This window comes from Podarcis pityusensis (assembly GCF_964106645.2).
Source record: "Podarcis pityusensis genome assembly, chromosome: 2".
NCBI lineage: Eukaryota > Metazoa > Chordata > Lepidosauria > Squamata > Lacertidae > Podarcis > Podarcis pityusensis.
The window spans coordinates 17,184,768-17,205,346 of record NC_138029.1 but is presented as its reverse complement, the minus strand read 5'-3'; the positions used below and the strand labels follow the sequence as shown (position 1 = coordinate 17,205,346).

General features: G+C 41.0%; 2 long non-coding RNA genes across 2 annotated transcripts in view; one reads left to right on the top strand and one right to left on the bottom strand.

Moving 5' to 3' along the window:
- The window catches only part of LOC308471179, an 84,003-nt gene extending 64,217 nt beyond the window's left edge, over window positions 1-19,786 (bottom strand). Inside the window, exons 1-3 of the long non-coding RNA XR_013982755.1 lie at window positions 19,480-19,786; window positions 7,411-7,479; window positions 3,834-3,906 (exon numbers count right to left, since the gene is read on the bottom strand). This is a non-coding gene — a long non-coding RNA (uncharacterized lncRNA). The remainder of the gene's footprint in view (window positions 1-3,833; window positions 3,907-7,410; window positions 7,480-19,479) is intronic.
- The window catches only part of LOC308471240, a 213,737-nt gene continuing 194,761 nt past the window's right edge, over window positions 1,604-20,579 (top strand). The window contains exon 1 of the long non-coding RNA XR_013982831.1: window positions 1,604-1,740. This is a non-coding gene — a long non-coding RNA (uncharacterized lncRNA). The remainder of the gene's footprint in view (window positions 1,741-20,579) is intronic.

The window sequence follows — 20,579 nt, the reverse complement described above, 5'->3', positions numbered from 1 at the left end:
GAAAGTTCATAAAGGATTTGGATGCCACATTTTCAGGAGTTCTTTAATAGAAATATGGGATAGATATAAAAATATATTGGAACCAAAAATCCCACATTGGCTTTCTCCGTTAGAGGTTATGAGTGTTAAGAAAATTAATATGAGAGGTAAATGGAGTACATACGGAGAATTGGTAATTAAAGAAGGAGGAAAATGGAAATTGAAACCATATGAACAAGTGAAAGATCATGTATATGATTGGTTGCATTTTTTTCAAGTAAATGAAATGTTTAAAAAAGATTTAAAAGAAAAAGGTTATGTAGAAAAAGATTCTAAATTTCAGGTAGATATAATAAACAATGATTGTAAAACTTTGTCAAAAATGTACAAGATATTGTTGGAATGGTATACGAAAGACGAAGAGGTTAAATCGGTAATGATGCAATGGGCCAAAGATTTTGGGTACAATATACATTTCGATGAGTGGGAAAAACTGTGGAAAGGGAATATAAAATTTACTGCATGTACGGCACTGAAAGAAAATGTTATGAAAATGTTTTACAGATGGTACATTACACCAGTAAAGTTAGCAAAGATGTATAAGACGTGCAACAAATGTTGGAAATGTAAAGAAAAAGAGGGAACATTCTTTCATGTGTGGTGGGAATGTAAGAAAGTGAAAAGCTTTTGGGAAATGATATACAATGAAATGAAAAAGATGTTAAGATATACTTTTGTAAAAAAACCGGAGGCTTTTCTTTTAGGGATTTTAGGAAAAGAAATAAGAAGAAAAGACTGTAAACTCTTTCAATATGCAGTAACGGCAGCCAGAATATTGTTGGCCCAGAAATGGAAACAAGAGGAAATACCGACGATAGAGGAATGGAGACTGAAACTGATAGATTACGCAGAACTGGACAAATTAACTGGGAAAATTAGATATACCAAAGACCAAAAGTTCATCGAAGACTGGGGAAAGTTTGTAGATTATCTGAAAAATGTATGTGATGTGAACACAACATTAGTGGGATTTCAAGAGGCACTGTAAAAATCGAGAAGTATTGTTAATATGAAATAGTGGGGGAAGGGAAGTTTAATGGCAATACGAAAGAAGGGAATGTGTAATTAAAGATAAAATATGGATGATTCTCAGAGACGCTGAAGGAAGTTCAGAAAGAGACAATTTGTTGAAATTTGGATAAAAATGTACAATTGTATGGAAAACCAATAATTTTTTAATTTTTTTTTAAAGGGAGCAGGCTAGCAGGCGGGGGCCATTGCTTACATCATAGGAGCCTACAAAACAACACAAAACACTGTTGCTGTATGTAGGTTTTATTTTATTTTTTATCTTATATTTTGGAAACGTACATCCAGGGTTCCCCCCCCTTTAAATAATAAATAAATAAAAACTATAGCTTGTTTAGCTTGCAGTGGTGCCTCGCAAGACGAAATTAATCCATTCCGCGAGTCTCTTCGTCTTGCGGTTTTTTCGTCTTGCGAAGCACGGCTATTAGCGGCTTAGCGGCTATTAGCGGCTTAGCGGCTATTAGCGGCTTAGCGGCTTAGCGGATATTAACGGCTTAGCGGCTTAGCGGCTTTAAGAAAAAGGAAACAAACTCGCAAGAACTCGCAAGACGGTTCGTCTTGCGAAGCAAGCCCATAGGGAAATTCGTCTTGCAGAACGACTCAAAAAACGGAAAACTCTTTCGTCTAGCGAGTTTTTCGTCTTGCGAGGCATTCGTCTTGCGGGGCACCACTGTATATGGAAATCCGGCACTGAGTAGGGGCTTGGCCTTCTGCCTTCAGAGCCCTGCCCTGACAGTACCTGTGGCCCAGAATTCAGTTTCCTGAGGAGATCTGCTTTCTTGCTTTCTTGCTTTCTTTTGTTTTGCTTAAGCTATTTATACCTCGCCCTGTGGCCTTGGATCCCTGGGGGAGTCATGAATAAAAGAACAAAGTCCTCACAGTTTAAAACACGTATCCTTGAGGAATAAAAAGCATATTTAGTCGTAGTATCAAATGACGGCTGCAAAGGGCGCCCAAAGGCCTGAACAAAACAATGGGAAGAAGCAGAAGTCCCAGCAAAGGAAGAATGGATGCAAAAACTTATGGAATATGCAGAAATGGCAAAACTTACCAAAAGAATAAGAAATCAAAGATGACAAGTTTTTTAAACGAAAGAATGGAAATGGTTCATTGAATATTTACAGATAAATTGTAAACAGATAAGAACACTGGCAGGATTATTGTAATAGGCTGCAGTTTGATAAGAGTGTATATTTAAAGAAGAATAAATGAGCAAATTAAGTTAATTTGAATATGCAGAAGGTTTAAATTTAAGGAAATGGCGAAAGAGGGGGGAAGGAAGTCAAGTTTTGAAATGTTAAAATGATGGTAAAATTAGTGAAGTGTAAAACCTGAAAAGTATATTAAAAAAAAAAAAAAAGGCCTGAACAAAACAGCCAGATTTTATGTTTTTTCAGCTGAAGGCCAGCAGTGTGGATGTCCACTGAAATTTAGGCAGGAGGTCTTTCCCGAGCCAGGAATCCACTGTATCACCAAGCGTACAGTTCCCAGTGGCACGACATTCAGGTGGGTCTTCCTGGAAGATCTCTGCTGACAAGAAGGAATTGTGTACACGCCGTACACTTAAAGCATATTTAAAGTACAGGACTCCCCCCCCCCAAAAAAAAATACACCTGGGAAGTGTAGTTTGTCGAGGGTGCCAGGAATTGTAGCTTTGGGGGTAAGCTAGAGAAGAAGAATCTTTATTTGCATCAGCCACTAGCCATAGCAATAAAATAAAATAAAATGTACTGAAGATAGAGTTGAAAACATAACTATAGAAAATACATGGGGGGGGGGGTTACATCAATAATCAAATAATAGATCTAATTCTAATTACCCCCACCAAAAGCCTTGCTACAGGGTAAGCTAGAGTTCCTGGGATGCTATATGTATGGTGTGGATGCAGCCACAGAGCAAGTTACTCTCTCAGAAATATACAGGCAGCATATTTTCTCATGAGCCAGAGGGGTGGCTCTGAATAAGACGTGAGGCGTTCCCAAAGTAAAGGAAGGATTGAACTCTGATTAATAAGAATACACACAGAGGCTTGAACCAGCAAAACTCTGGGAAGGGTGCATATAATAATCTCTGCGTCCCTCCACCCCTCAGCCCAGGTCGTTTTATTCACAAAAGAACTTTTTACAGAGTGTTCTAAGAACCAATCAGATTTCTTCTGAGCATTTCAACAAACCCCACGTGGGAACAAAGTTAAACTACAAACACTAGTTAAGCATGCATACTTTTGGAGTAAATGAATGAAAACTACAAAAGAGTGCATTCAGCAACCCCGGAGGTCATAAACAATCAATACACATGATAAGAAGGATGGCCAGGAGGACAGCGATCATTATCACCTTTATGTGAGACCTGTTTCCTGGCCCTAAGATTAACATCCTAAGATTAACATATCAGAAAGGCTACATCAAAGAAACTGCCCATTGTCTTTGATGACCCAGCATGCCTGCCTGCAGTACGTGACTTGTCAAGCAAGAGAAATGGACAGTAGAGGAAATGGCCAGAGATGCAGAGGGTTGTGGGATTTGATAATAAATTATTGTCAATGTCTCAAACCCAGTCAACACAATGCATTCATTGTGGACACAATGGCTTGATGCATATTTTATAATTCCTCATAGTAATCCCACCTGACCCCACACTCTGGATATTTGCACTCCTACAAAGACATCATGTGCAGTTTCCACAGGAATACTCCTTGCCAGAGTTGAGTCCAGAACCCCACCAGGATTGATAGCTGTCAGTGGAAAGGAGAGAGGTGGACTTACCGAGGGATGCTTTCGAAAGGACTGAACTCGGACGGGTTTGCTTACTAATCCATAACAACTCGTTGGCCTGTTTCTAGAGACAGATGAAGAATTACAGCAATTAATTTGCATTGTGAAAAATAATTCTATTAGCTGGAAACATTGGAGGGTTGTGTTTTATAGCAGCATGCAAGTGCATATTTTATGGACCATGTTCTTCATTAACCTGATGGATTGAGGGAGGCTAATGAGCTTCCATCTACGGTCTTTCCAGTTTCTACATATTGACATCATTATTATATATTTTTATGGCTTGTGCCAGTTTTGTAATTTCTGGCTCTCTTCTCTCACATGCCTGTCAAATGGTGATCGTTGCTATTTGACTTGAGCCTTCTTGTTGACAGTGCTTTCTTCCCATCTGCAAAGCCTTTTGCTGTATGGTCCTGGTTCTGCTTTGCAGGAAGAATGCCCCAAGTTCAATTCCTGGTTTCTCCTGGTAGGACTGGGAAAGTCTCCCTGACTGATACCACAGAGAAACATTGCCAGTCCGTGCTGAGGCTCAGCTAGTTGGAACAATGGTCTGATCAGGTATCAGGCAGCTTCCTATGTTCCTTTTGAAATCACCTGTGTTTGTGTCCAGCAGAAACAACCATGGTGACCCCTGCAGAAAAAAAATAATGGTTTTCCCCTCCCTCTTCAGGTGCTTCAAATCCAATAGAGGAAATGACACAGGGAAAAGAACAGAGCCTCCAAGTGTCCCTATTTTTCCAGAGACAGTCCCATATTTACAGAAGCCATCCCGGTTTCTTATTTGATCCCGGAATGTCCTGCTTTTCCTAAGGACATCCCTATTTTCATCGGATAAATGTTGGAGGGTATGGAGTTGAGCAACTCACAAGCCAACAAGGTATGTAACTATACAACCTTTAGAAGACATCTGAAGGCAGCCCTGTATAGAGAAGTTATTTTTAATGTTTAATGTTTCATTATGGCTGGCGCAACCCAAGACTCAGCTACACAGGTCAATTTATAACTTTAAAAATGTGCTATAAAAATGTGACACCAGACGGCGCTGTAGAGCAGAATTGAAAGTCAATGACAGATTGCCTTGGGAGTCCCACCCCCCCATTAGCTTCTCCCAACCCTCCTCTGACCTGATCAGTCTCTTCCAGCTTCTCTAACATGCCCTGTGCCCCCATCCCTGACAGCTCTGACCTCTCCTTTTGCCCTGGCTCCTGCCTCTGGGGTGGCACTGAAGCCCACAAATCACTGGTTCTGGCTCTCAAGTCAGTCTCCAGCCCCCTTGCCTCCGGCACACACTTAGTATAGCCCTGCCAGTCCCTGACATCAAGTGAGTGGGCTGCCTTAAGGGAAAACCAGGCTGGGAACGGTTGCTAAGGCCATTGGTAGTTTCATCTGTGTGAATGTCTTACTCTTAGGTTTCTACCTAAGTGTTTCGTTAAATGGGAAAATCTTGATTAAAAAAAAAAAATTACATTCTAGATTTGCTTGTTTACTTTATGACAGAGTTGTCATTTCGTTGTTTCCTGGACCTGTTTATATGATTTTGTCACTGTTTTATACTGTTCTTTTTTCCTCTGCTTATTTTTATTATTTTGTTCCCTGCTCTGGGGACGCAGGTGGCACTGTGGTCTAAACCACAGAGCCTAGGGCTTGCCGATCAGAAGGTCGGCAGTTTGAATCCCCGCGACGGCGTGAGCTCCCGTTGCTCGGTCCCTGCTCCTGCCAAACTAGCAGTTCGAAAGCACGTTAAAATGCAAGTAGATAAATAGGTACCGCTCCAGCAGGAAGGTAAACGGCGTTTTTGTGTGCTGCTCTGGTTCGCCAGAAGCGGCTTAGTCATGCTGGCCACATGACCCAGAAGCTGTCTGCGGACAAACGCTGGCTCCCTCAGCCTATAGAGTGAGATGAGTGCGCAACCCCAGAGTCATCCACAACTGGACCTAATGGTCAGGAGTACCTTTACCTTTACCTTTATGTTCCCTGCTCTGAGATTGAAAATATTCAGTGAAGAGCAGGCTATAAATAATGTTAATAATAATAATAATAATAATAATATTTCAAACAAAGAAATAATTTCCTTGCCCACCAATTTTATACTGCAATTCACACCACCCATCAGAATTGGGGACAGTCAGACTGGAGATAGATTCCTTCACCTTATTCCACATTCTGCAAACAAGACACAGAATGAAGCTGTGGGAAGAAAATAATCTTTCCCCAAAGCTCTGGAAATTCATGGAGCCTTTGTTTACAGTCTTTCGTGGCACCTTAAGACTAAGCAATTCAAGCTGCAGTCCTGTGTACAACCTTATAAGGCAGCAATCCCTATACAATTCATTGGGGCTTACTTCTTTGTAACGTATGATGATTGTAGCATCAGCCCACACTATAAATTGTGACAGCAGGGACCACTCATAGTGATGGAAAGGTGGTTAGTTTTGCCATGGAAATTCAAATACTGTGGTACCTCAGGTTACATATGCTTCAGGTTACATACACTTCAGGTTACAGACTCCACTAACCCAGAAATAGTACCTCGGGTTAACAACTTTGCTTCAGAATGAGAACAGAAATCATGCAGCTGTGGTGCAGCAGCAGTAGGAGGCCCCATTAGCTAAAGTGGTGCTTCAGGTTAAGAACAATTTCAGTTTAAGAACGGACCTCCAGAACAAATTAAGTACTTAACCTGAGGGACCACTGTATTTACTTGCCTACTCTCTCACACTATTGTGCAAAAACAACAACCAGTGATTGCCACTAGATGGCAATGTGTCTCAAGGAATAGAGAAACAGAATAAAATTCAGAAAAGATAGTTGGAGCACACCAGAGCGTGCTCTGCATTTGGTTCTAAACTGTGTTCTTTGAAATTATTAGTGTCCAGTGATTTTTTTCTGGGGGGACGCAGGGGAACGCATACCCCTAAACATTTTGTGAATCTAAGTTTGGCCTCGTTGAGGGGCAGTATTTCAATATGAGTAGGAAAATGAGAATACCCCTAAACATTTATTTTTAAAAAGAAAAAAAAGCACTGTTAGTTTCCCACATATGTTTGTGTTCCAGTTTCCCAGGCACATGATGAGCTTCTATCTGAGGCACTTGCTATGTGTATTAGTCAAACAAAACTTTATTGTGGAGTCAACCTGCTATGACAATTTAGAGCAGTAAATGTGACTGTCAACCCAAACTGCCACTGTACATTTCCAAGGGAAAATAAAAACAAATAAAACTTAACATTTACATAATCTGATGACGTTTTTAAAAAAATGAAAGGCACTATATGATATGTATCTGCATCATAAAGAATAAAAAATGTGATGCCCAAATCACAGCAAATTATCTCCAAATTATCCTGTGTGTTGTGCAGAAATTCCCAGCGGGTTAAATCTGCAAAACTTGCAAAAGAAGCTACTCTTCAAGTCACAGAGACAGACTTCCACTTAAAAGCAGTTGGATCTAATAGCAGAAAGCCACTGAGGAATATTTTAAAGAACTAGATCCAAAAACCAGTTGTTATACATATTTTATATCAAAGATTCTCCTTAATGAGAACAGGATGCCTTCAGTAAGAATTACCGAATGTGTCGATTTTGGCTTCTTTCTCTTTTTCATTTTTCCAGGCTTCAGAGTTCCACATCACTTTCCCTTAAAAAAAAAAAAAAGTTCTTATGAAAATTCATCAGCAGCTTAGTGTGGATTTACCCTAATATACGCATGTAGTATGCATTTCCCCTAATACACACAAGTCTGAGAAGCCATTTCCCCCTATATAATGCATTTTGTTATTTGTTATTTTGACTAATATATGCATTTCTAGGCACACTTCACCCCAGTATTTGCATTTTTGTACACATTGCAGTACGTGGCTGGAGAGTTGCACTGGAAAATTGGAAGGTGTTCAAATTTCAAAATATAGTGGATTTCATACGGTTTCAGAAAGTATGGATTAGGCATAGGAGCCAACTCCTAGGGACCGAGGTCCCTTCAGCTCTCTCAATAAAATATTTGAGAGAGCCACTGCTGCTGCCCCCCAAGTTGATGGGCATCACCATTCAAATGGTGTGCATGCACTACATCATGTGATCGATTATGCAGGGTGGGGCTTACCTGCCCCCCACCCCCATATTTTATTCAAGTTGGCACGCCTGGAATTAGGTAAGATTGCCTCTGCAGATGAAACCTGGCTGACAGAGTCAAAAAAGAGCAGTTCAACCTCCCTTCCCAGGGAAAACTCTGTTAGCTCTCAAGAAGAGGAAGAGTTGGAAGGCAGCCAGAGCGTTGCTAGGCAATCAGCAGATAAGCAGAGGTCTGAGTCTGTGTCAAGTGAAAGTGGGGAGGGGGGAGGTCAGCCTCTCAGTACCTTTGTAGGTGTCTGGATAAGATCAGATGGCAACGGAAGGGCAAGAGGGGAAAGGGAGGAGTTTGGCATCCTTCCTGCTGTGGGAGGGACAAAAAGTCAGACTGACCAACTATTGTAAATTTGAGGAGGCGAGAAGCCATGCTCTGGATGTGTCTTTTTGTAAATAAATGTACATAAAACTGCTGGAGAGTCATTACGTCTTATCGGGCTTGCTTGCCTGCCAGAAATCATTACAGCAGCTATCCCTGGTTTCAGGCTCAGATCTTTCCCATCACCTGCTCCCTGATTCTTTGAACTGAAAATGCCAGGAAATTGGACCTAGCACCAATATTATGGACCATTGCACATTTTGGTAGTATGGGAATGCATTTCTTCCCAGGCTTTCTTTAAAAGAACCGTTTGCATGGGCTGTTGTATATTATATGCAAGATGCATATCTTACCTGTTTGTTCATTGGGGAGCATAGGGCTAACCAGCTTGCAAATATCAAGGCACAAAACTTGGCATTGCAGTAGTGAGAAAAGCCACAGCCCCGCCTAGGGTAGTCATTTCTTCCTGTGGCCTCCTGGACAGTGCTCATGATTGACATGGGACATTTATATCAGCAGGTGGACATCCAGAATCTCATTTATTTCAAGAGCGTGCTCAACACGATAAGCAGAAAGGCAAACAAAAAGCTGCAACTCAAGTAAGAATCCTCTGAGAGCCTGGTGAGTTGAGGGGCTGTTCAGTCCAGGGAAAGCGGATTGCATTTTTATTTGCTTTATTTTGCAGATGTGACCCCGAAAAGCTTTTTCTTTATTTCAGCAGGCTTATGACTTGTATAATGATTGATTTATCTTTTTTTTTTTTTTAAAAAAAAGATATTTATTAAGGTTTCCAATAAAAAGAACACATCAATAAAAGATTAAACATAAAAACATAAAAAGGAAATACACAATTCAAAAATACACAATACATAATCCAAAAAAGAAAAAAAGAACAAAAAACAAAAGACAAAAAAGAGGAAAAAAAACAGTTAAAAACAATATCACCTTTTCATCTCCATTTTTAAATTTACTTATTTTCTGGACCTCCTCATACCTCCCTCTTTTGTATTCCAGTTCAAATTGTTTGTCCAGCAATTTCTTTCCCTCTTTTTTAATCCCAATCTTTAATCTTAATATAATATAGCATTAAAATTTTACCTCTTAAAAACCAAGTTTCCATTTCCTTAAACTTTTTTAGTCCTAATCCTTAATCTTAATCTATATATAACTTTAAATCCTGTACAGCTGGAAGCCACTTATTTTCAATCCAACATCACTCTAACATTCTTTAATTTTGCAATGTTTCTGCAGATAGTCTTTGAATTTCTTCCAATCTTCCTCCACCGACTCTTCTCCCTGGTCACGGATTCTGCCAGTCATTTCCGCTAGTTCCATATAGTCCATCAGTTTCATCTGCCATTCCTCCAGTGTGGGTAGCTCTTGTGTCTTCCAATACTTTGCGATGAGTATTCTTGCTGCTGTTGTAGCATACATAAAGAAAGTTCTATCCTTTTTTAACACCGTTTGGCCGACTATGCCCAGGAGAAAGGCCTCTGGTTTCTTGGGGAAGGTATATTTGAATACCTTTTTTAATTCATTATATATCATTTCCCAGAAAGCCTTAATCTTTGGGCACGTCCAACAAAGGTGAAAAAATGTACCTTCAGTTTCTTTACATTTCCAACATTTATTATCGGGCAAATGATAGATTTTTGCAAGCTTGACTGGAGTTATGTACCACCTGTGTATCATTTTCATAATATTCTCTCTTAAGGCATTACATGCCGTAAATTTCATACCTGTGGTCCATAACTGTTCCCAGTCAGCGAACATAATGTTATGTCCAACGTCTTGTGCCCATTTAATCATAGCCGATTTTACCGTTTCATCCTGAGTGTTCCATTTCAGCAGCAAGTTATACATTCTTGACAAATTCTTAGTTTTGGGTTCTAACAGTTCAGTTTCTAATTTTGATTTTTCCACCTGGAAGCCAATTTTCTTGTCCAATTTAAATGCCTCCATTATCTGAAAATAATGAAGCCAGTCTTGCACTTTGTTTTTTAGTTTTTCAAAACTCTGCAATTTCAGTCTATCTCCATCTTGTTCCAAAATTTCCCAATATTTCGGCCATTTGACCTCCATATTGAGCTTTTTCAAGGCTTTCGCTTCCATTGGTGACAGCCACCTTGGGGTTTTATTTTCTAATAGATCCTTATATCTTATCCAAACATTAAACAGTGCTTTCCTGACAATATGATTTTTAAATGCTTTATGTGCTTTGACCTTATCATACCACAGATATGCATGCCATCCAAATACATTGTTAAAACCTTCTAAATCCAAAATGTCCGTGTTTTCAAGAAGCAGCCATTCTTTCAACCAGCAAAAAGCTGCTGATTCATAATAAAGTTTGAGGTCTGGCAGGGCAAATCCACCTCTTTCCTTTGCATCCGTTAGTATTTTAAATTTTATTCTGGGCTTCTTGCCCTGCCAGACAAATCTAGAAATATCTTTCTGCCACCTCTTGAAACAATCCATTTTGTCCACAATTTGCAAAGTTTGAAACAAAAACAACATTCTAGGCAATACATTCATTTTTATCGCAGCAATACGGCCCAACAGTGAAAGCTTCAAATTTGACCAAATTTCTAAGTCTTTTTTCACTTCAGCCCAACATTTTTCATAATTATCTTTAAATAAATTCCCATTTTTTGCTGTCATGTTGATCCCCAGGTATTTCACTTTCTTAACCACAGTCAAACCTGTCTCATTCTGAAACCTCTCTCTTTCAATCGGTGTTAAATTTTTCTCTAAAACCTTAGTTTTTAACTTGTTCAATTTAAATCCTGCCACTTGACCAAATTCTTGAATCAGTTCTAAAACCCTTTTAGTACTAGATTCTGGCTCCTGTAACGTCAATACTAAGTCATCTGCAAATGCTCTCAGTTTGTACTGTTTGGTTCCGACCTGTATACCTTTAACCAACCGGTCCCTTCTAATCATATTCAGCAAAACCTCCAGGACCGAAATAAAAAGCAGTGAGGAAATAGGGCAACCTTGTCGTTTCCCTTTTTCAATTTTAAGTTCTTCCGTCACCACATTATTTACAATTAATTTAGCCTTTTGTTCTGAATAAATTGCACTTATACCATTCTCGAAGCCTTGGCCTACCCCCATACCCTGTAGATTCTTCTTCATGAAGTTCCAGGAAATGTTGTCAAAGGCTTTTTCCGCGTCCACAAATATCAATACTGCTTTAGTGTTTATATTCACTTCTAGTTTTTCTAGAATATCAATTATATTCCTCAAATTGTCAGACAGATGTCTTCCTGGGAGAAAGCCCGCTTGATCTTTATGAATCTCTTCCATCAACACTTTTTTAAATCTCTTGGCCAAAATGTCAGCAAAAATTTTGTAATCCACATTAAGTAATGATATAGGGCGGTAGTTCTTAAGCTGTGTCTTTTCAGTCTCTGTGTACAAGTGTAATATATGCTTCTTTCCACGACTCTGGTGCTCTTTTCCCCTCCATTATTTCATTACAGACCTCTTTCAAAGGTTGTATTAACCATTCTTTCAAGGATCTATAGTATCTAGAAGTCAAACCATCTGGTCCTGGAGATTTACCCAATTGCATATTTTGAATGGCACCTTCTATTTCCTGTTCAGTTATTTTGTAGTTCAAAATTAGTTTATTTTCTTGAGATATTTTTTGTAATCCATTTGTCTTCAAAAATTGATCTAAATCTGTTTCTTTCAATGGCCCTTGGGTATATAATCGTTTAAAGTACCTCTGGAAACAATTTCTAATCTCTGCAGGGTTCTGTATATTTCTTTCTTCCACTTCTAAGTTCGTGACTGTATTTAGTTTTTGTCTCTTTTTCATTTGCCATGCCAACAATTTACCACATTTGTTAGCCGATTCAAATGTCTTTTGTCTCATTTGTTTAATTTTCCATTCTATTTCCTGATTCATCATTTCCATATATTGTACTTGATATAACTTTAACTCTCTCAGAATCTCTTGAGATTTTGGGTTTACTCTCAGTCTTTTTTCACTTTATTTTGTCCAATATCTTATCCTTCTTCTCATTTTGAATTCTTTTCTTTACTGCATTCTGTTGTATTAAGAACCCTCTCATAACCGCTTTACTTGCGTCCCAGATTACTCTTTTCTCCACTTTAGTGCTCAAATTTATCTCAAAATAGTCTCTCAAGGTTTTTTGGGCCTTCTTAAGTACTTCTTCATCTCTAAATAAGGTGTCATTCATCTTCCATCTAAAGGAGCCAGTTGGTGTTAGTCTCATTTCCATCTTGACAGCATTGTGAGCGGAACAAGTTTTCGGGCAGATTTCCACCTTTCTTGTCTTTGGTGCCATTCCTCTAGTTATCCAAATTTGGTCAATTCTTGTCCATGTCATTTTGGCTTCAGAAAAGAAAGTTCCCTCTTTAGCCATGGGGTTTCTTATTCTCCAAATATCAACTAAGTCCAAGTTGTCTGTCATGTCAAAAAAGGTTTTCGGTAGTCTACCATCCTTAGTGACTACCTGTCTTTGTGCCTTATCCATATATGTAGATACCACTCCATTCATATCTCCCATCAAAATCATGTTGTAATCCATATGGTCCATCAGGGTCTCGTGCAACTTCTTAAAAAATTCAGATTTCCCATCATTTGGTGCATAGATTCCTACTATCAAAAATTTTTCTCCTTGTGTTTTAATTTCAATTGCCACAAATCTTCCTTGGTCATCTTTAAAAACAAATTTCGGTGATAGTCTGTCCTTTGCATAAATCACAACCCCTCTTTTTTTAACTTTGTCCGATGAAATAAACTCCTGACCAAGTCTTTTATTTATCAACAATTTCCTGTGTAATCTTGTTATATGTGTTTCTTGTAGACAAATTAAGTCCAATTGTTCCTTTTTTAATAAATGAAACTCTGATTTCCTTTTCTGAGGGGAATTCAGACCACGACAGTTCCAGGTTAATAGTTGCAGGGCCATGATGTAATTATTTTAGTTCTCCTCCAACGGCACCTAGTGCCTGTTCCTGTTCCGTCGGTGGTATCACTTTTTTCAGACGGTCCTTTAGTTCCAGAGATAGTCCTGGTAGTTCTAAAGCTTCTCTTGCAGTTGTTCTTAGCTCTCCTGTGACTTTCTTTTGTAGGTCTTCTCCGTGGTCTCTCCAAAATTTGTCTTTGTCGTCTTCCGATCTTATTTTCCTCTTCTTTCCTTTGTAGCTAAAAGATAGGCCTTGAGGAAATTCCCACCTGAAGTTAATCCTATTACTTTTCAACAAGGTAGCCAGGTCTTTATAGTTAGATCTGAGATCCAGAAGGTGTTTCGGAATGTCCTTAAATATCTCCACTCTTGTCTGATGTATTTCCAGTGTCTTCTGGAAATGCAAACCCAAGATCTTGTCCCTCTCTTCTTTTGTTCGGAGAGTGATCAAACAGTCTCTCACCTTCTTTTCTCCTCTTTTTCCAAGTCTAAAAGCATTCACTATTTTAAAGCTGTCCTTTACCAGTTCTGGATTCCAAAAGTCTAAAAATTCCTGCGTAAGAAATTCAGCTAAATTGTCCTTCTCCGCTTCAGGTACTGCTCTGACCCTTAAATTCACTTGTTTTTCTTTCAACTCAATCATAGACAGGGTTAACTTGTGATCTTCCAGTTGTTTATGTAACGGTGGTATCTTCTCTTGAACCTCTTTAACCTCTGTAACAGACGCTGTGGCCATTTCTTTGGCCTCTTCGGCAATCTGACGTGTTGAGGCCGATTCCTCTAATAATTTCTGAATAGTCTCTGTATTTGTATTTACTTTCTGGCCCAAATTATTTAAACTTGCTGTATTTTGATTAATACTTGTTGTATTTTGATTAATACTTGTTGTATTTTGATCAATCTTGTCTGATGCCTCTGCTACTTGTTTGCTTATTCTGTCCAAAGATTCATTAATTTTAGCCAAAACCTGAGCAAAGGCATCATCACTTGCCATACCTTTAGTTTTGGGTTGTGCCGATGGGGCTGTTGTTGGAACTCCAGAGGGGCCAGGGGTCGAAGCTCTTCTTTGTAGTCCACTGTCTGTTCGCAATACTTTGCCCGACCTTGTTGCTTGTAACGACTCTAGTTTCTCTTTCCCATCTGCCATCCCCCTTTAGATAAAACTCAAGGTCAGTCACGCAGTTAAGTTCAGAATTGTTTTGAAGTGGAAAGTTCCAAAAGGACAGTGTGGGAAAATCCTCAGGCCAGCTGCAATTGCAATTGTAGCTAGTTGTAACAAATCCAAATTCCACTAGGGGGACACTGTAACAGTCATAAAGTTCTTAAATGCTTTACTTCTTCTTTAAGTCCCCCCAGTTCATCAGGAAGATAACAATCTATCTTAAACAGTTACTTTAAGACCAGGAGATATCTATCCACAATATTGTATCCAAATTGTATTTCCAGTGCAGGACTAGCTGTCAAAGTATATTCAAAGACAGTACCTTTTCTCCAACTTTTAATTGTCTCTGGGAATCCGTTCCCGAGGGATTGAGTGATGGTTTTTTCCTTCTTTTTCTCACCTCTTCTTAAAGAAATAATATTCAAAGTTTCCCCCCCTCTTCCCTCAAGTTGAGGGGGGAAAGTCTTGGTTAGATGATTGGATTAAAATCCCTTTATGCGTCTTTTTCTAAGCTTCCGCTTTCAAGTTCAATGCTTTGTTTTATCTACAACAGCGAGAGGCAGACTTCCTTTTTATACCTCTCCGCTTTCGGACGAATTCCCTTCAAATTTGTACAGTTCCTTAATTGCATAAAATCCTACTCACGGATCGTTGATTTTCAAAGCCAAATTTCCAAGAAAGAAAGGCAGCGCTCTCCGGTCACAGCTTGCGGCTTCACTCCACGGAAGAAGCAGACGACCCACAGCACAGCGCTCCTTCCCCCGTTCCGTTCCGGAACCTGTTGCCGGGCTCTTTCACGGATTGGGGAGGGCGCCAAACGTGCCCACTGAGTCCCAAGTTCACAGGCTTCCCCCACCTGTGATTTCAAGGGTCCCCCGCTGCGCCGAAGCGGGATCCAACCCTGTTTTCCGTGGAGCGTTTTCCTCCGATCCGAGGGAATCCGCCATTAACCGATGGCGCCACCTCCGGAAGTCTATCTTTTGGTCTTTCCCTTCATTTTTTTAAAAAAAATGGTTATTCCTGCTGTGCTATTGTTATTTGTTTTCAAAAATTGCTATGCCTAACTCTTTTTTAGTTGTAAGCTACTTTGGGCTGCTTATACACACCGGAAAAGTGGGATATTACTGTGTTTTAAAGCTCAGATGGTAGAGCATGAGACTCTTAATCTCAGGGTCATGGGTTTGAGCCACACATTGGGCAAAAGATTCCTGCATTGTAAGGTCTTGATGGTCCCTTCCAACTCTACGATGCTAAGGTTAAAAATAAGTGCTCCACTACATAGGAATCTCTGGGGGAATCTACACACAGGGGGGTGGGCACTATAAATAAGTCAGAAATTAAATGGTTAAAACAAAAGGAAAAAACACTGTGGAAAATCATGTCAGATTTCTTTTGATTCTCTGGCGCCATCTGGTGTTGCATGTTTATAACGCATTCAAAATGCATTTTCCTTACTAATGTAGCTGAGTCCAGAGAAAGCTGCCATAACGGGTCAGACTATTGTTCCATCTAGCTCATTATTGCCACCACTGACTGGAAGAGGCTCTCCAGGATTTTAGATGGGAACCTTTCCCAGCTGTACTTGGAACCATCAATGATTGAGCCTCAGACCTTTGGCGTGGAAATACCATAGAGCTACAGCTATTTCCAAGGTATAGACATGTGATAGGTATAGATGTGTGAGCTGCTCTTCTAATACAGAAGTCTTTGCTGTTGGCATTGCTCAGTTAATTCAGTCTTAATCCTCTTCATGGCCCTTTTCCCTACCCCACTTTCCATTTTCCTAGAATGCCGAATGGGGGAAAGTCACCAAACAGATCTAGCAACTTTAAATTTCAAATTCTGAGTAGATTGTAGATTGTCTTTTCTTTTCTTTTTTCCTTTTGATTGTTGTGTTTGCATTTTTATGCTTATGCTTATGTTTATTTATTTAAATCATTGCTATGCTATACTTAAACTGTATCATGAATCATTCTGTGTGTGTGTGCCATGCAAAAATCACAATGTGGGGGAAACTGTGAAGCCAGCCAATGGTTCTCTCGATTCCTGCAGCCCCTGTGACCTCTGCCAGCTCATCTCTCCCCTGCCTCATGCAGGGGTCAGCGAATCACAAGAGCAAGCGCCAGCAAAATCACGATGTCAGGAAAACCATGAAGCCAGCTAATGCCTCTACAGTCGTACCTCTGCTTACATATCCCTTTGGATATGTAAACTTTGGGTTGCGAACGTGGCAAACCCGAAAGCGCTCTGTGCGTCTCACACATGCGCAGAAGTCCTCTACGGCGTCGCACGCATGTGCAGAACAGGCGCCTCTGGTTGCGGACACTTCAGGATGCATCCAGAGCTCCAGAACGGATCCCTTTCACAACCGGAGGTACCACTGTACATAGTTCCATCCTTATTTCAGGCATCATGATATAACAGTATATCATGATGTTTAAAGGTAAAGATAAAGGGACCCCTGACCATTAGGTCCAGTCATGGCCGACTCTGGGGTTGCAGCGCTCATCTCGCTTTATTGGCCGAGGGAACCGGCGTACAGCTTCCGGGTCATGTGGCCAGCATGACTAAGCCGCTTCTGACGAACCAGAGCAGCGCACGAAAACGCCGTTTACCTTCCCGCCGGAGCGGTACCTATTTATCTACTTGCACTTTGTCATGCTTTTGAACTGCTAGGTTGGCAGGAGCAGGGACCAAGGAAAGGGAGCTCACCCTGTCATGGGGATTCGAATCGCCGACCTTCTGATCGGCAAGTCTTAGGCTCTGTGGTTTAACCCACAGCGCCACCCGCATCCCTTATCATGATGTTTAGCTGGTGATATATTGTGATGTGGAAAACCAGATATTGCCCAGCCCATGGGATGGTTATTGTAGTTTTTAAATGTAGGTCTATTCTTAGGAAAGTGGGGGAGAGGGTCACAATTTTATCTTAATGCCCCCTGCTCAAATGCATATTTATTCAGAAGCAGATCCCCCTGAGTTTGAGACTTATTCCCAGATGTCTCCAAAGGATTGTACCCTTAATTCACACGTTCCGGTCTTCAGGATTTTGATGCAATGGGATTCGGGTTCGGGGTGTTAAGTTGTGGGTGAACATATCAGACGACACAGTGATTCTTCAAACAGCTCTTGTTTATTCACAGGCCAGAACAGAACTGAACTGAAGGGTTCAGTCAGCTTGCTTATATAGAGCTCCAGTACAACGTAACTGTAACAATTTTCTAAAACTATCCAATCACTGAACGTCACTTTCGATCCCTTATTTGCATAACTATCCCCCTGCTGGCCCAGGGTGAGAACTTCAGTACATAACTCAGGGCTTGTGTGTGCAGGCGTGCGAATGCATGCTTGCCCACCCTTCTCACCATTTTGCTGTGCCGCCACCACAAACCCAGAGATGTGTCCGCTAAAAGCAGCCTCTCCACCTGAAACACTTGACTGGTAGCATCCTGGACAGTCTCCAGGGGCAACTGCCCACTTCCCATCAGAAAGAAAGCTGGCAGGAAAAAGAAAAGGTGACTCAGCCTGATTTCTCATTAGAGGCAATAAATGAGAAACTCTGGAAGAGGACTCCTTATCCCATTAAGCACTTCCCTTTCCGCAGGAGCTCCACCTTAGGCAGATCCTGCACATGTCTCTTTAGTATGTAGGTCTCTTTACATTTGTTTGGTGATTACTCAGAAGGTTCTCTGTGCTTTTTGGTTCATTAGCACTTTCCCAGAATGCTGACTTCATCCTTTGTGTTCCCAGAACCATAATGACTCTGGGTCCTCCTAGCAGCTGCTGATCGATTGTATTTCACCTTTTCCTTGGGCAGGCTAATGTGGCAGCTTTCTGCAGTAAGACTATAGCTCAACCCTCAAATAAGGAGTGGAAGATTTGATCTAAAGAGTTCTATCCAGTTAAGCACCTAAGCATGGAATAACAGGCAATGCAAATGCTAAAATCAGTGCCATAAATAAAGAAACATTTGTATTTCAGTGCTGCCCCTTTCCGACAGTAGTTAATAGCAATGGGAAATAAAATAAACTCTCTGTTTTTTATTTTAAAAAACCCACAGAGTATGGTTTGAAGACCCATGAGGCTGCGGCTGGTCAGTGTCTGGATGGGATACTGCCTAGGAACCACATGCATTCTGGCATCATGCCTTTCAGCCTTTCACAACCTGTGGGTCCCCAGATGTTGAACTACAACTCCCATCACCCCTAGCTAGCAAGGCCAGAGCTCAGAGATGATGGAAGTTGTAGTCCAACAACATCTGGGGACCCACAGGTTGAGAACCACTGCAAGGCTTAGGTTCTCTAGTGGGGAAAAAGGCAGGAGATAAACATAAGCATTTTATTTTATTTTTTACGAAACCGCAGCATATACAATAAAAAGAGAGGGCCAGTTAAATTGCAGTGATAAAAGGTGTACAATGTGAGTAACAAGCAAATTTGGTGTCATTTCTACAGGAGAAAGGTTTTTACCTGTGTTCCTAACCTGTACTGGCCATACAGAAGTCAATAAAGCAAAGTTTTGTCTTTGAAATGATGGCTTAAAAAAAGAAAAGTCAAATTGATTTAATAGAGTTTGGAGAAATGGAGGCATTCACAAGACTTTGCCACTAGATGGTGCTCTGTGCACAGTTCTTGAGGTTGGAAACTAGGTTTGGGAGCACAGCAAGGTTAAGGAGACTGCGGCCCTCCAGATGTTGCCAAACTATGGCTCCCATCATCTCTGGTCATTGGCCATGCTTGCTGGGGCTGATGGGATTTGTAGTCCAACAGCGCCTGAAGAACCATGGACCAAATCCCTGAAATAGAAGGAGAGGTGATCTTCCTGGCTGGAGAAGATGAATAATTACAGTTGATTGCCAGGGCAAAATGAGATTGATTGGTGATTCTGCTTTCTGAGAGGGCAGGAATGCTTAGAGCAGGGTTTTTAAAGAACCTGTCACCTGGGCATCCATAAATCAAGGAAGCTTTTCAGCCTCCCATGTGTACTTAGGCATACATTGCTCAACTTTTCCTCTCGGCCTTTGAACTGGGAGGTAGGGGGCAGGGGAAAATGCAGAAGACAACGGGTTTATTACAGTAATGTAATATCTACCTCTTCGTTTTGGTGGACTTGTTTGGGTTAAGCCTCGCTTCTAAACCGGTGTCTTCAATCTCTTTGGTCACATCTGCCGTGTAATTTGAACGCCCCCTGAAAGCAGAGAGTGCAACTTTAGCTGTTGTTCATTGGGATCTTAGAGATGTCTAGACTTTGACCTGAGACCTCAGGATGGGCGGACAGACATCAGGAGTGGTGGCAGCTTACTACCTCGCAGAATTGGTTTACCCTCAGATTTCGGTGATGTCTGAACCTTGGGTCCTGCTCTCTTGAGAGCCAGTGTGGTGTAGTGGTTAAGGGAGGTAGACTCTGTTACGGCTAAAATCTGGGTGCGGGGTTACTCTGCCACCCAGCTCATCGGACTAAGTCCGTGGGTCCCTGCGGAAGAAAGTGAGCTCAGCCGGACGCAGGAGCAAACTACAGAAGATCCAAGTTTATTGCGCAACAGGTTCAAGGCGAGATTGAACAGCGAGAAAGGGGTGACATGAACTTTTGAAATTTCCCTTCCGTAACAACTCGTAATCTGGTGAACCGGGTTCGCGTCTCCACTCCTCCACATGCAGCTGCTGGGTGACCTTGGGCTAGTCACACTTCTTGAAGTCTCTCAGCCCCACTCACCTCAAAGAGTGTTTGTTGTGGGGGAGGAAGAGAAAGGAGAACGTTAGCCACTTTGAGACTCCTTCGGGTATAAAGCGGGATATCAAATCCAAACTCCTCCTCCTCCTCCTCCTCCTCTTCTTCTTCTTCTTCTTCTTCTTCTTCTTCCTCTATTTTTGTGAAAGTGTAGATTGTACATTCACATACTGAGGAGAAAGGGAGTAGACTTCTTCACCTCCCATCATTTCTCATAATGCTAGAATCCAGGATCATCCCACGATAGGCAGGGGAGCCAAGAGAACTGACAAAAGGAAGTGCTTTTCCACATGACGGATGACTAACTTATGGAACACAGCCACGAGATGTGGCGATGGTCACTGACGTAGCATGAAGTGTTGCCAAAATCACGGATGAGAATTCTTTCAGTGGCTAGTAATATGCTGGCCAAGAGTGGCATCTGGGACTGGAAGCTTTTCTTTTGGGAATTATAGGGTCAGAAC